The 10899-nt window shown below is 36.8% G+C and overlaps 1 pseudogene; it reads left to right on the plus strand.

Moving 5' to 3' along the window:
- Positions 1 to 204: 204 nt before the first annotated feature.
- LOC118900516 lies at positions 205 to 1514 on the plus strand (annotated as a pseudogene).
- Positions 1515 to 10899: the final 9385 nt, after the last annotated feature.

A 10899-nucleotide genomic window follows, 5' to 3' on the forward strand; every position in this document is an offset into this window, starting at 1 on the left:
AGCCTTGGGTTTCCCGGTTTTGCAGGTCGTAAGCCTTGCAAACAAACTCATCTTTCTGCTTTGTTTTACTCAGTGTGCAGAATTTGGTTTTTGAAAATACATACCTGTGTGCACATAGGGGCCAGAACAGAGGTCCAAACTCACTGACGCAGTCCAGGACCCAAAAAAAGAAATGACAGAAAACCTTCCTCCAAAAACGGGAGAATGGGAAAGGCGTCGGCGAGGAGACTTTTCCGCGCGCTGTCCCGTTGCGGTGAATGGGAGACGCACACCCTGAACTTTCGCGAGAAGTAGGAAGTACCGCGCCTGCGCACTGCAGTAGCTCCTGCTGGCTTTGGGCAGGTTCGCTGGCGGGTGTGTGACAGAGGCGGTCAGTGTGGAGGCCACTGCACCCCCGGGGACTCGCCACTAGGAGCAGCAGCTTAGCCATCACCTCGGAGATCGAAGCCGAGATGGCTCGGACTAAAAGAACGAGACCACAGCACACCACTTAGGGCTGCTTAAAGCTCGCTCTGCTAAGCTTCGCGGAGAACTGATTACTCCAACAGGTGGTGGTGCTGGTGAGCCGGAAGGTTTTGTTGTAGCCAAGACAGGTGGTGCTCGAACTGGGTTTGTGGGCTTTCTAACTGTGAGGAAGTCAGCCCAGCTCAGTAACTTGGCAGGGGTATATTCCGAGGTGGCAACCTGAATTCACTACTCTGACCACTGTGCCCCGTGTCATCAGATACAAAGAGGCCAAGATCCAGCTCCTGGATCTCCCAGGTATCATTGAGGGTGCCAAGGATGGGAGAAGCAGAGGTCGTCAAGCCATTGCAGTAGCCCGAACATGTAACTTGATCCTGGTTGTTCTGGATGTCCTGAACTGTTGAGACATAAGAAGATAATTGAAAACGAGCTGGAAGGCTTTGGCATTCACTTGAGCAACAAACCCTCTAATATTGGTTTTAAGAAGAAGATAAGGGACGCATTCATCTCAAAGCCACTTGCCCTCAGAGTGAGCTGGATGCTGAAACTGTGAAGAGCTTTCTGGCTGAGTACGAAATTCGTAATGCCGATGGGACCGTCGCAATACCACAGCTAATGACTTCATTGAAGTGGTGGAAGGAAACAGAGTTTATATCTCCCGCTATCTATGTGTTAAATAAGATTGATCAGATCTACACTGAGAAATTGCGTATCGTCTATAAGATGCCTCATTGTACCCATCTCTGCCCATCACTGCTGGAATTTTGATGACTTGTTGGAAAATATCTGGGAGTATCTGAAACTAGTGAGGACTTAGACCAGACGCAAAGGCCAGTTCCCAGATTACACATCCCCAGTGTTGTTTCTGCCTTACCCCAGAACCACGGTGGAGGATTTCTGCTGAAAACTCACGAAAATCGTATCAAAGAATTTAAATACGTTCCAGTCTGTGGTTTCTCTGTGAAACACAAAAAAATGGTTAAAGCCATATGTTGGGGGATGAGGATGTCATTCAGACACTGAAACCTTCCCCTTTCTCCATCTGCTAGGCCAACCCCTGCAGCTTTCCAAATGACCAAGCATCCTGCCCCAAACCCCTTCTGGCTTTGGATCAAGATTCATAGGAGGGAGATTGAGGCACCCAAACTGGCACTTCACTTGTCTTCATGTCACCTTGTACTTTGAACTGCATAAAGGACCAGGTAGGAAAAAAAAATGACCACATTCATTAGGATTTATTTGTTTATTTATTTATTTATTATTTATCTATTTGGGAATTCATAATTAAGGTGGTCATAGGATCATAAACATCTTTGAAATCTTGTTCAGGGCATGAGTATGCAAATCTGCAAATATGTAAACAAGGACACCTTTGCCTGAGGTGAGGCTAATGAATGTTTAATGAATTCTTGAGTGACATAACTTTTCAGTGACAGTGCTCGATCTGCTTTTCATGCTTGCATATAGGACACATCAGTAATTATTTAAACTTTTATCTTTCATCATTTAATTAATGGAAATAAAGACAAACCTGAATATATTCTATTATTGAAGAAAATGACAAAATATTATAACTACCGAAGAGAAAAAAAATTTGTGAAAGCTCAGTTTAGATCAATTTTGTTGTATTTTAAAATATCTGTATTTACAGAAATACGTTAAGATAAATATAAGCTTTATAGCAACCCAAATATTTCCTGTTCATTTATGAGTATGATCGATAGGAGCTGCTACAAAACAGAAGAAAAGGTAAATGCTTAAAATATTCAATTCTAGAATGTGTTCATGACCTTTTGTGCCTTGTGCCACGTGATGAATTATTCATAGAACATTGATAACAGTGTGACATACAGTCTTATACACAGGGGATCAGATCATTGAGCTGGGAGAGGAAGATTGTAATTCTGCTTTTGACTCTGCCATTACCTGTTTGACCCTGGCCAGTTTATTCATTCATTCATTCATTCATTCATTTATTCGACTCAACAAAATTTTAGGAAACTTCTCCCATGTGCTTTGCACTCTACCCAGCAATGGGATATAACAATTACCAAAATGTCCCCAGCTTCATAAAGCTTACAGTACAGTCATTTAACCTCCATTCAAATCATTTACTTTCTAGTCAAGACACATAATTTTTTTGGTCTCAAGTGTTCTTATTTATGAAATGAAAGAATTGGGTATTTGTAATACCCTATCAAAGACTCCTGAGTCTTCATCAATGAAACATGCTTTCAGTCATGTTCTCCATAATGATTGTAGGTTGTCCTGAGTTATGCATACCATGTTGCAAAATTCTTATGTGACCACTAGCAACTGTTCCTTGAGCCAATTGACATTTTTGCTCTATGGTACATCAAATACTACCACGATATTCACTGAACAATGCACGTGTCCATCCCATAATCATGACCTCTTTAAGTTCCACTCCTAACTCAGAGCGTTCCAACCAGTGTGAATGGGCTATGGGAGTGTGAGATGATAGCAATTCCCTCCAGCTATAGAGGAGTATGATAAGGGTGTGGTAGGCTAGAGCACCTGGCTTGTGGGCTTCTAAAGCAAACAACCCTATCTATTGCCTTTTATGTATTGTATATGTATATCATTTTCTAGGTATACCATGATGTAAAAGAAATTGGGAATTACTACTCTAACCAAGCAAGTTATAAAGTAAAAAATGCAAATATTACAATGTAGGTAAAGAAAAAAGTAAATTATAAGAGCAGAAGAAAATTAGGAAATAGTCACTGTCAAGTTCTAAAAAGTCTTTTAGAGCACCAAAACTAATTTAATATTATCTGTATAAAATTGGAACCAACAGATTTTAGGCTATTTCAGAGAAGATAATACTATACAGGAATATGACATCGAATCTAAAGTAAAGGAGTAAGCAGCGTCTTTGGTCAAAAGTCTCAAGCTATAAATTAATCATTTCAGTTTATGAGGTGGTGTTCCCTTCCCCTTTATTTAATATGTTTATAAATAATCATTCTCTAAAAGGGCTATACATAACCTGTATGTTTGTAAAGTTAAATAATATATACTACCAAATCTAAATTCCTGTGATTATGTCCCTGGAACCCTAAGGGATAATTATTTTTAAAGCTTTCTTATTCTGACTTAAATATAAGTAAATAAATTAGATCAAAGCCCTGATTTCTATAAGAACTCCTGTTGGTTCTTGTAGAAATACCATCCCTCAAGGTTCTCAAATCTGTCAACCTCCCCATTCACACAGCCACTGCCTTAAGTCTAGCTTTCATGTCTGTCATCCAGTCCCCCTCCCCATTGTTTCCAGAATGCTTCTCTGTCCTCTGCAAGATGTTTTGAAGGATCCACTTCATCTATAGAATTGGTTTTCACAGAAGGAGGAATACACAACCTACTGTAATCTCAAATTGTTTTAGGAGGGATTTGTATGTTTTTCAAGTGGATTTTCTTTAAAGGTAAATAACACTGGTCAGCTGAGTAAAGTCAGAGTTCCCTGATATGGCACCCAAGGTCCTTCTTGATATGCCTTCAGCATTTCTCTTTAGTCTCGTCTCCTACCATCCATATTGCAAATAATTCTAAACTGTCTACGGTTTTCCCCAAATATTGGTGCATCAAATACTGGTGTATTTAAACATGCCTTTCTTTTACCTGTAATATCCTCCATCTCCACTCGTCCCATCCTTCAATTACACTTCTCTGATCTTCACAGATAAAGTTTATCACTCCTCACTCCGTCCATGTTTTAACATCTGCTGCTCTTACAACACAGAGATAAAAGTATGCTTGGGGCTTCCCTGGTGGCGCAGTGGTTGAGAATCTGCCTGCCAATGCAGGGGACACGGGTTCGAGCCCTGGTCTGGGAAGATCCCACGTGCCATGGAGCAAATGGGCCCGTGAGCCACAATTACTGAGCCTGCGCGTCTGGAGCCTGTGCTCCGGAACAAGAGAGGCCGCGATAGTGAGAGGCCCGCGCACCGTGATGAAGAGTGGCCCCCGCTTGCCACAACTAGAGAAAGCCCTCGCACAGAAACGAAGACCCAACACAGCCATAAATAAATAAATCAATAAATAAATAAAATTTAAAAAAAAAAAAAAAAAAAAAAAAAAAAAAAAAGTATGCTTATGTCCATCTTATCTGCTAGATAGGATCTTTTTGAGTATAGACATTGTGGATTGTATCTTATTCAACCAGCATAAGGCCAAGCATATTAAGTACACAATAAATATCTATTAAATTCAAGGAAAATCTTTCCCATAAAGTTTGTCATGATATTCTCTGAAGCTTTAGAAGTCAAATTATAATTGAGGGTCCTTGAAAGATAATATAATATCAACCTTGAAAAAATATTTTCAACTCCTTACAAAATTTATAACATATAAATTCAGTGTAGTGAAGAAGAGATTTGAGGTTATAATGCCTATATTCAAAATTCCTTATTCATGTCAGCAATGACTATGAAGCAGGCAGTGTGCTAGGTACTGAGATTGAAAGATGAATAAGAAAGGGTCACTAGAACCCTCAGTTCAAAAATATATCTGATTATCTATATTCATGAAGCCTACTCAGACTTTTCTCAAATACTCATGAAAATAAAGGGAAAAAATAATGGCTTGACATCATCAGTTACTAAGATTAATAACAATCAATACCAGTTTCTGGAAGGAAATGAATGTGAACTGGTAATTTTCAATGTTTTAGTTAATATTATACCGTGCCTTTGTTTCACAGTATACACTCAGCCTGCAGTAACACAGCATATGACTCAAGATTCTGAGAAACATTATTTTAGATCCAAATTCTATACCTAGCATAACAGGGAAGCCATGTCCAAAGGGAATTCCTGACAGTGCTAGCTTATATCATCTTTTTAAAAAGAAAACAGTGTAAAGAGAGATTCTTGTTCCCAATATTTTCCAGAAAAAACAAGTGTCAGTATTTCTTCGGAATGCGCTAACATGGGTCATATGCCAATTTCAGAATCAATCACTGTGGCCAAGAGAATAAATGAGGTAATTGGCCAGACTTAGGTTATATCTGTGTGCCTGCAGGGAGAGCAGTAAGGGCCAGAGGTCATCCACACCTAAACCACACAGACTGAGAGTGGGCTCAAGTCAATGGTATAAAAAGAAAGAGAAAAAAGATGCTGAAAATTGAAACAATGCAAGCCCCTTCTAGAATAAGAAGAGAGAAAACCTCCAAGTCAGTATTAATCTATGTTCTCCCTTCAGCATTATTCCTCCCTAAGAATTGGAAAACTCTTGTGGTACCAGGTACAGTAGATAGGGAAAATAGTGTCTTATAATAGTTATAAAAACAGGTTTAACCTCACAGACACCATGGAAAGGCCTTGCAAACTCCAAGGGATCCATGAACCGCATTTTGAGAGCCACTGCTATGGATAATGCTTCTCAAATTTTGATGTCTGTATTAATCTCTTGCGAATTCTGATAAAGTGTAGATTGTGATTTAGTTGGTCTGGGATGGGGCCGAAGACTCTTCATTTCTAACAAGCTTCCAGGCAATATTAATATGCTGCTGGTCCATGAGTCACTCTTTGAGTAGCAAAACTTAAACAGTAAGGACATAATCAATTCACATGAAATCCGGAGACAGAGAATTCATGATTGGTTTACCCTGTTGTTTTCTCTCTATATATCTTTCTCTTTCTCTACACTGCCATCCACAATGTCAGTTTTGTTCTAAGACTGATTTCACCCTTAATCGTGGGATGTCTTGTAAGAAGCATTTGAGCTTTATCCTTCCTCATTTATGTCCACCTGGTGAGAGCACTTCCCACCCTCAATGAACAAAAGACTTGAGCTCATGTTCCTGACCTCTTAAAGCAGTTCCTGCAGCCAGAGAAAATGCCATGTGTGATTGGTTCAGAGCTGGGATACATGAGTCCTTTACTGTTTTGGGAGGGTATGGTTTATCCTAATTAACTGAAAAGTGAAATGGTGAGGTATAACATTGAGCCAACAAATTCTACTTCAATTTAGCATAAAAAATAAAGGGATGAATTGTATGACGTAAACGTTAGGGAAAATGAAAAATAAATATGGAAACTACAACACCAAAAAAGAAGGAATAGGAAGGATGAAGAAACGACAGTGTTGAAGAAATAGATAATAATTAATTCCTATTAATAAAGTGCTGGAAAATGAAGAAGCAATGATTAAACTAATGGAGTTAGAACCTTTTTAATATTTAAGAAAAATGGGGTATAAAAATGCTCCAGTCAAAAAATCAGGAAAAGAGGGGAAATCACAGAAAATAAAAAATAAAAAGAGATGAGTGAGATTTATCTATTATAAACACAGACTTTCACATTACATTACGATATTTTGCATAACAGAAACTTTGTAAATAAAGCAACAGAAAGAGAGGGAACATGAAAAGAATAAAATGAAAATGTATGGCCAGTGTCACTGTCATAAACATATGTATGTAAACATATACCTATAGTCATGAACATGTATATATGTAAGTATATATAGTCATAAAAATGTATATGTGTACAATGTTTCAGAAATGAAACATAAACACAAAGTAATGAGTGGGTTGAATCTGCAGTGATGCTGGGTATTCAAGCTAAAGAAGAAGGTGAGAGTAGGAACCATAATTCCTGTGGGATATGGGAAAATTAAAATTTTCCACAGTATATCTGGTAGCTAGAGTTAACAGAAAGGAAGATGAGAGGAAAGACTGCTGGAACTTGAGTCTGGACCTTTAAAAAAGGTCCAGAAAAGTTTGTGATTTTTTTACAAAGAGCCAAATAGTACATATCTTAGGCTTTGTGGGTCTCTGTCACATATTCTTTCTTCTGTTTTTGAACAACCCTTTAAAAACATAAAAATCATCCTTAGCTCAAAGGCCATGCAAAACAGCCTGAAATTGGCCTGCCAGCAGTAGTTTCTGACCCTGCTTTATAAGAAGCTGTCAGCCTAGAAGAGGTGAGAGGATGGAGAAGCAGCCATGTGACCAGATACTAAGCCAAGTTGCCCCCATCCTGGAGGATGAATCTGCACTAACTCCAATATCTCTTGTCCCATCACTTCTAGTTTCCCATCCAGCATCCCCACTCCCCTTCTTTCTTACTGAGATGTCCACAATTTTCCTCAGCTAAAAAATATCCAATTAAAATAACTTGCCTTCTAAAATATAATATTAAACAAAAAATAAAATTACTTGCCTTCTCAGACTCCCTTGGAGGTAAAATAGTCACATACATATCACCGGCCAAGAAGATATATGGAAAGGGCTTAGTGGAATTTCCAGCAATTTTTAGACAGGTATAAGTATAGCAGACATGCTCCACTGACCTTCGCTCTTCTCACTTCCCTTTCATCCTCAATATCAAAAATGCATGTAGGTACAAGAGCTCTCTGGAGCCTTTGAGGATGAAAATCACATGGTAACAATGGGGAAACTGAGGACTGGGGGAAGCTTGGACATATATGATATCAGGGATAACCTGCATCCAGAATTTCTCTTTTGTGAGAAAAAAAAAATGATCTTTATTTGACGAAACCATTGCAGCTGGCATGATCCATTGACCTTTTCTCTTTGCACTGATTCTGTTACAAAAGCCAAAAGCAATAATAACTGATGCATCATTGCAATGCGGGTAGGGTGGGTTGAAACATTGTTATGAGACATTAGTAGGCTCTGGTCTGAAGCAAAGATCCAGGCAAAAGTAATAACAGTTTTCTGAATCCTCCAAAAGGAAAAGTGCAATTAAAAGAGGGGGAAGGGGATGAGAGGGACATATAGGTAGGGAAAGGGAGGAAAGGAGAGAAAAGCCTCAAAATGCAATCAAACTAGTCAGCATACAAAACTTAGAATGCTCATGAAGAAAGTCAGCCATCAGAATAAAAATCAGAACATGGATTTACTATATATTTTATTAGAAAAATCAGATAATAACTTTAAAAATAACAGTGTTTAGCTATTCACAGACATAAATGAAGACATAATATCCATGAAATGCAAATACAACTTTTGAAATGAGAAAAAGCAGAAATGACACAAAGATGTTCCAAAATGACATATAGTATGATAACACAGTTGTGAAAACACACAAGGTGATATATTCATTGTAAATAAGTACATGAGAAGTAATGGTATGAATTATGTATAGGACTGATAAATTCAAGTGAGTTGCTATGTCTGGGAGAAGGGGAGAAAGGAAAATGTGATTGACAAATTGACAAATGGTCTATTGAGGTTTCAGTAGTATGTTATATGTTACTTCCCTTAAAAAATTTTAAATCAAGAATAGAGGAATGTTTAGAATTGATAGAGCTGGCTCAAGCATACTTGAGAGTAAAGTTTTCTGTATATCTCAAATATATAAGTTACTATAATGGTGGATACATGTCATTGTACATTTTTCCAAACCTATAGAACGTGCAACACCAAGAGTGAACCATAATTTAAATAAACTATGGACTTTGGGTGATTATGTGTCAGTGTAGGTTTATCAGTTGTAATAAATGTTCCGCTCTGCTGGGGGATGTTGATAAGAGGGGAGGCTGTGCCTGAGTCGGGGCAGGGCATAAATGGGAAATCTCTCAATCTTCCTCTCAATTTTACTGTGTACCTAAAACTGCTCTAAAACAATAAAGCCTTTAAATATATGTGATATTTTAAAAGAAAAGATATTCTAGGATAAAAAACAAAAGGCAATATCTATATTGCTTTTTCACAATATTTACATCAGAAAAATAGAATTAAAAGTAAAACACATCAAAATAAATGAAATATATTTTATGTTGATATAGGGATTAATACCCCAAAAGAATACAGTAGTCACAAATGTGGATATACTTAACAACCTAGCTTCAAAAACTTGTTGAAAAAAGTGGTGGCACTACAGACAGAAATTGAAAATCCCACAATAACAGTGGGAGAATTTAACACACTGCTCAGACGTGAACAAACCAAGTAAGCAAAACTAAATGAGGATACAGATTTCTTGAGTAATACGAATAATAAAATATTATCATAAATGTGTAGAAATCTGCAAGTAAAAGCAGGATTAACATATACATATGGACATTTATATTTTTAGACATCGACCATGTATTTGGTCTTAAAAATTGCCACATGATTAATGAATGTGAAAAGATATTTGATCTCCATAGTAATTTACAAATCTCAGAAATGCATATTAAAATAACAATGATATCATCAAGTGCTAGGAAGATTATGAAGAAATGGGTACTTTTATTCACTGATGATAGGAGTGGAGAATTATAAAAAAGCAACTTTGCAATGCATTTTAACAGTGTCTATTATAACTAAAATGTACATATTCCGTGATTATTCAGTTAAACTTTTAGGTATTTATATTAACAAAACACTTTTGCATCCACATAATGAGATATTTGTTGCAGCATAGGAAAAAACAAGCAAGTTTACTAACATTTTCACTGGTAGAGAAATTGTAAATAAAATACAATATATACAACAGTTTTAAAAATGAGTTAGATCTACACAGAGCATGGACTTAACCCAAAATATATTGTGTGAGAAGAGCATGACCAAATTATAGGTATAAATCCCTTATTGTAAACATGCATTAAGTAAATGATTCTATATATTTTCTCTAGTATATCACAACAGGTGCATTCATAACATTCATTACATCTGGGAAGGAAGTAGATGACCAAGTAGGTTATAAAATTTCCACTTTTCTCATTTTTAAGAGTATATTCATGGCGTAACCTATGGTTAAATCCATTTTTACATCGATATCTAAGACATATTCCTGCCTAAATAGTTGACCCTGAATCTAATCAAGTCTTTAGAGCCAACTACCAATTACAGGAAATATAAGACAAAAAAGAACAAGTTAAATGAACCACAAAGAAACAAACAAAAATCCAGAATCCAGTTGCTAAAAGCAACTGATTCCGTTTTTACAACAAGCCAATGGAATAAAAGGAGAAAAAGGGTGGGTGGGAGTTGGGGGAAGTAGGGTAGTGGGAAGAACTGATCTAGATTTTTCAAGAATCTTAAGAAACAAAATTAATTTGACATATTCCTGTTAATTGAAACAAATAAGAGTAAAAAGACATTTTAGTGAGTCATGGAAATTTGGATATGGATAGTAGCAACAATAACAAAAGGGATAGATAAGGCAAATGTGATAAATCTTGATCAGTGTAGAGTTTTACATAATAAAAACTTTAAAATTGTACTGAATGTCTAAAACAAAACTTGAATAAAGAATTTCATGTTCCTAGCTACAAAAGTAAGATATAAAGATGTTGATTCTTTCCACAATAATCCCATTCCTGTAAATATCCCAAAGGACTCTTTATCAAACTTGACAAAAATGATAGTAATTTTTTTTCTGAAAGAATACTATAATGGAAGAATATAATAAAGTAATATAAATGGAAGAAAATAACAGATAATTTTGAAAACCACAT

This window comes from Balaenoptera musculus, chromosome 9 (genome assembly GCF_009873245.2).
Source record: "Balaenoptera musculus isolate JJ_BM4_2016_0621 chromosome 9, mBalMus1.pri.v3, whole genome shotgun sequence".
NCBI lineage: Eukaryota > Metazoa > Chordata > Mammalia > Artiodactyla > Balaenopteridae > Balaenoptera > Balaenoptera musculus.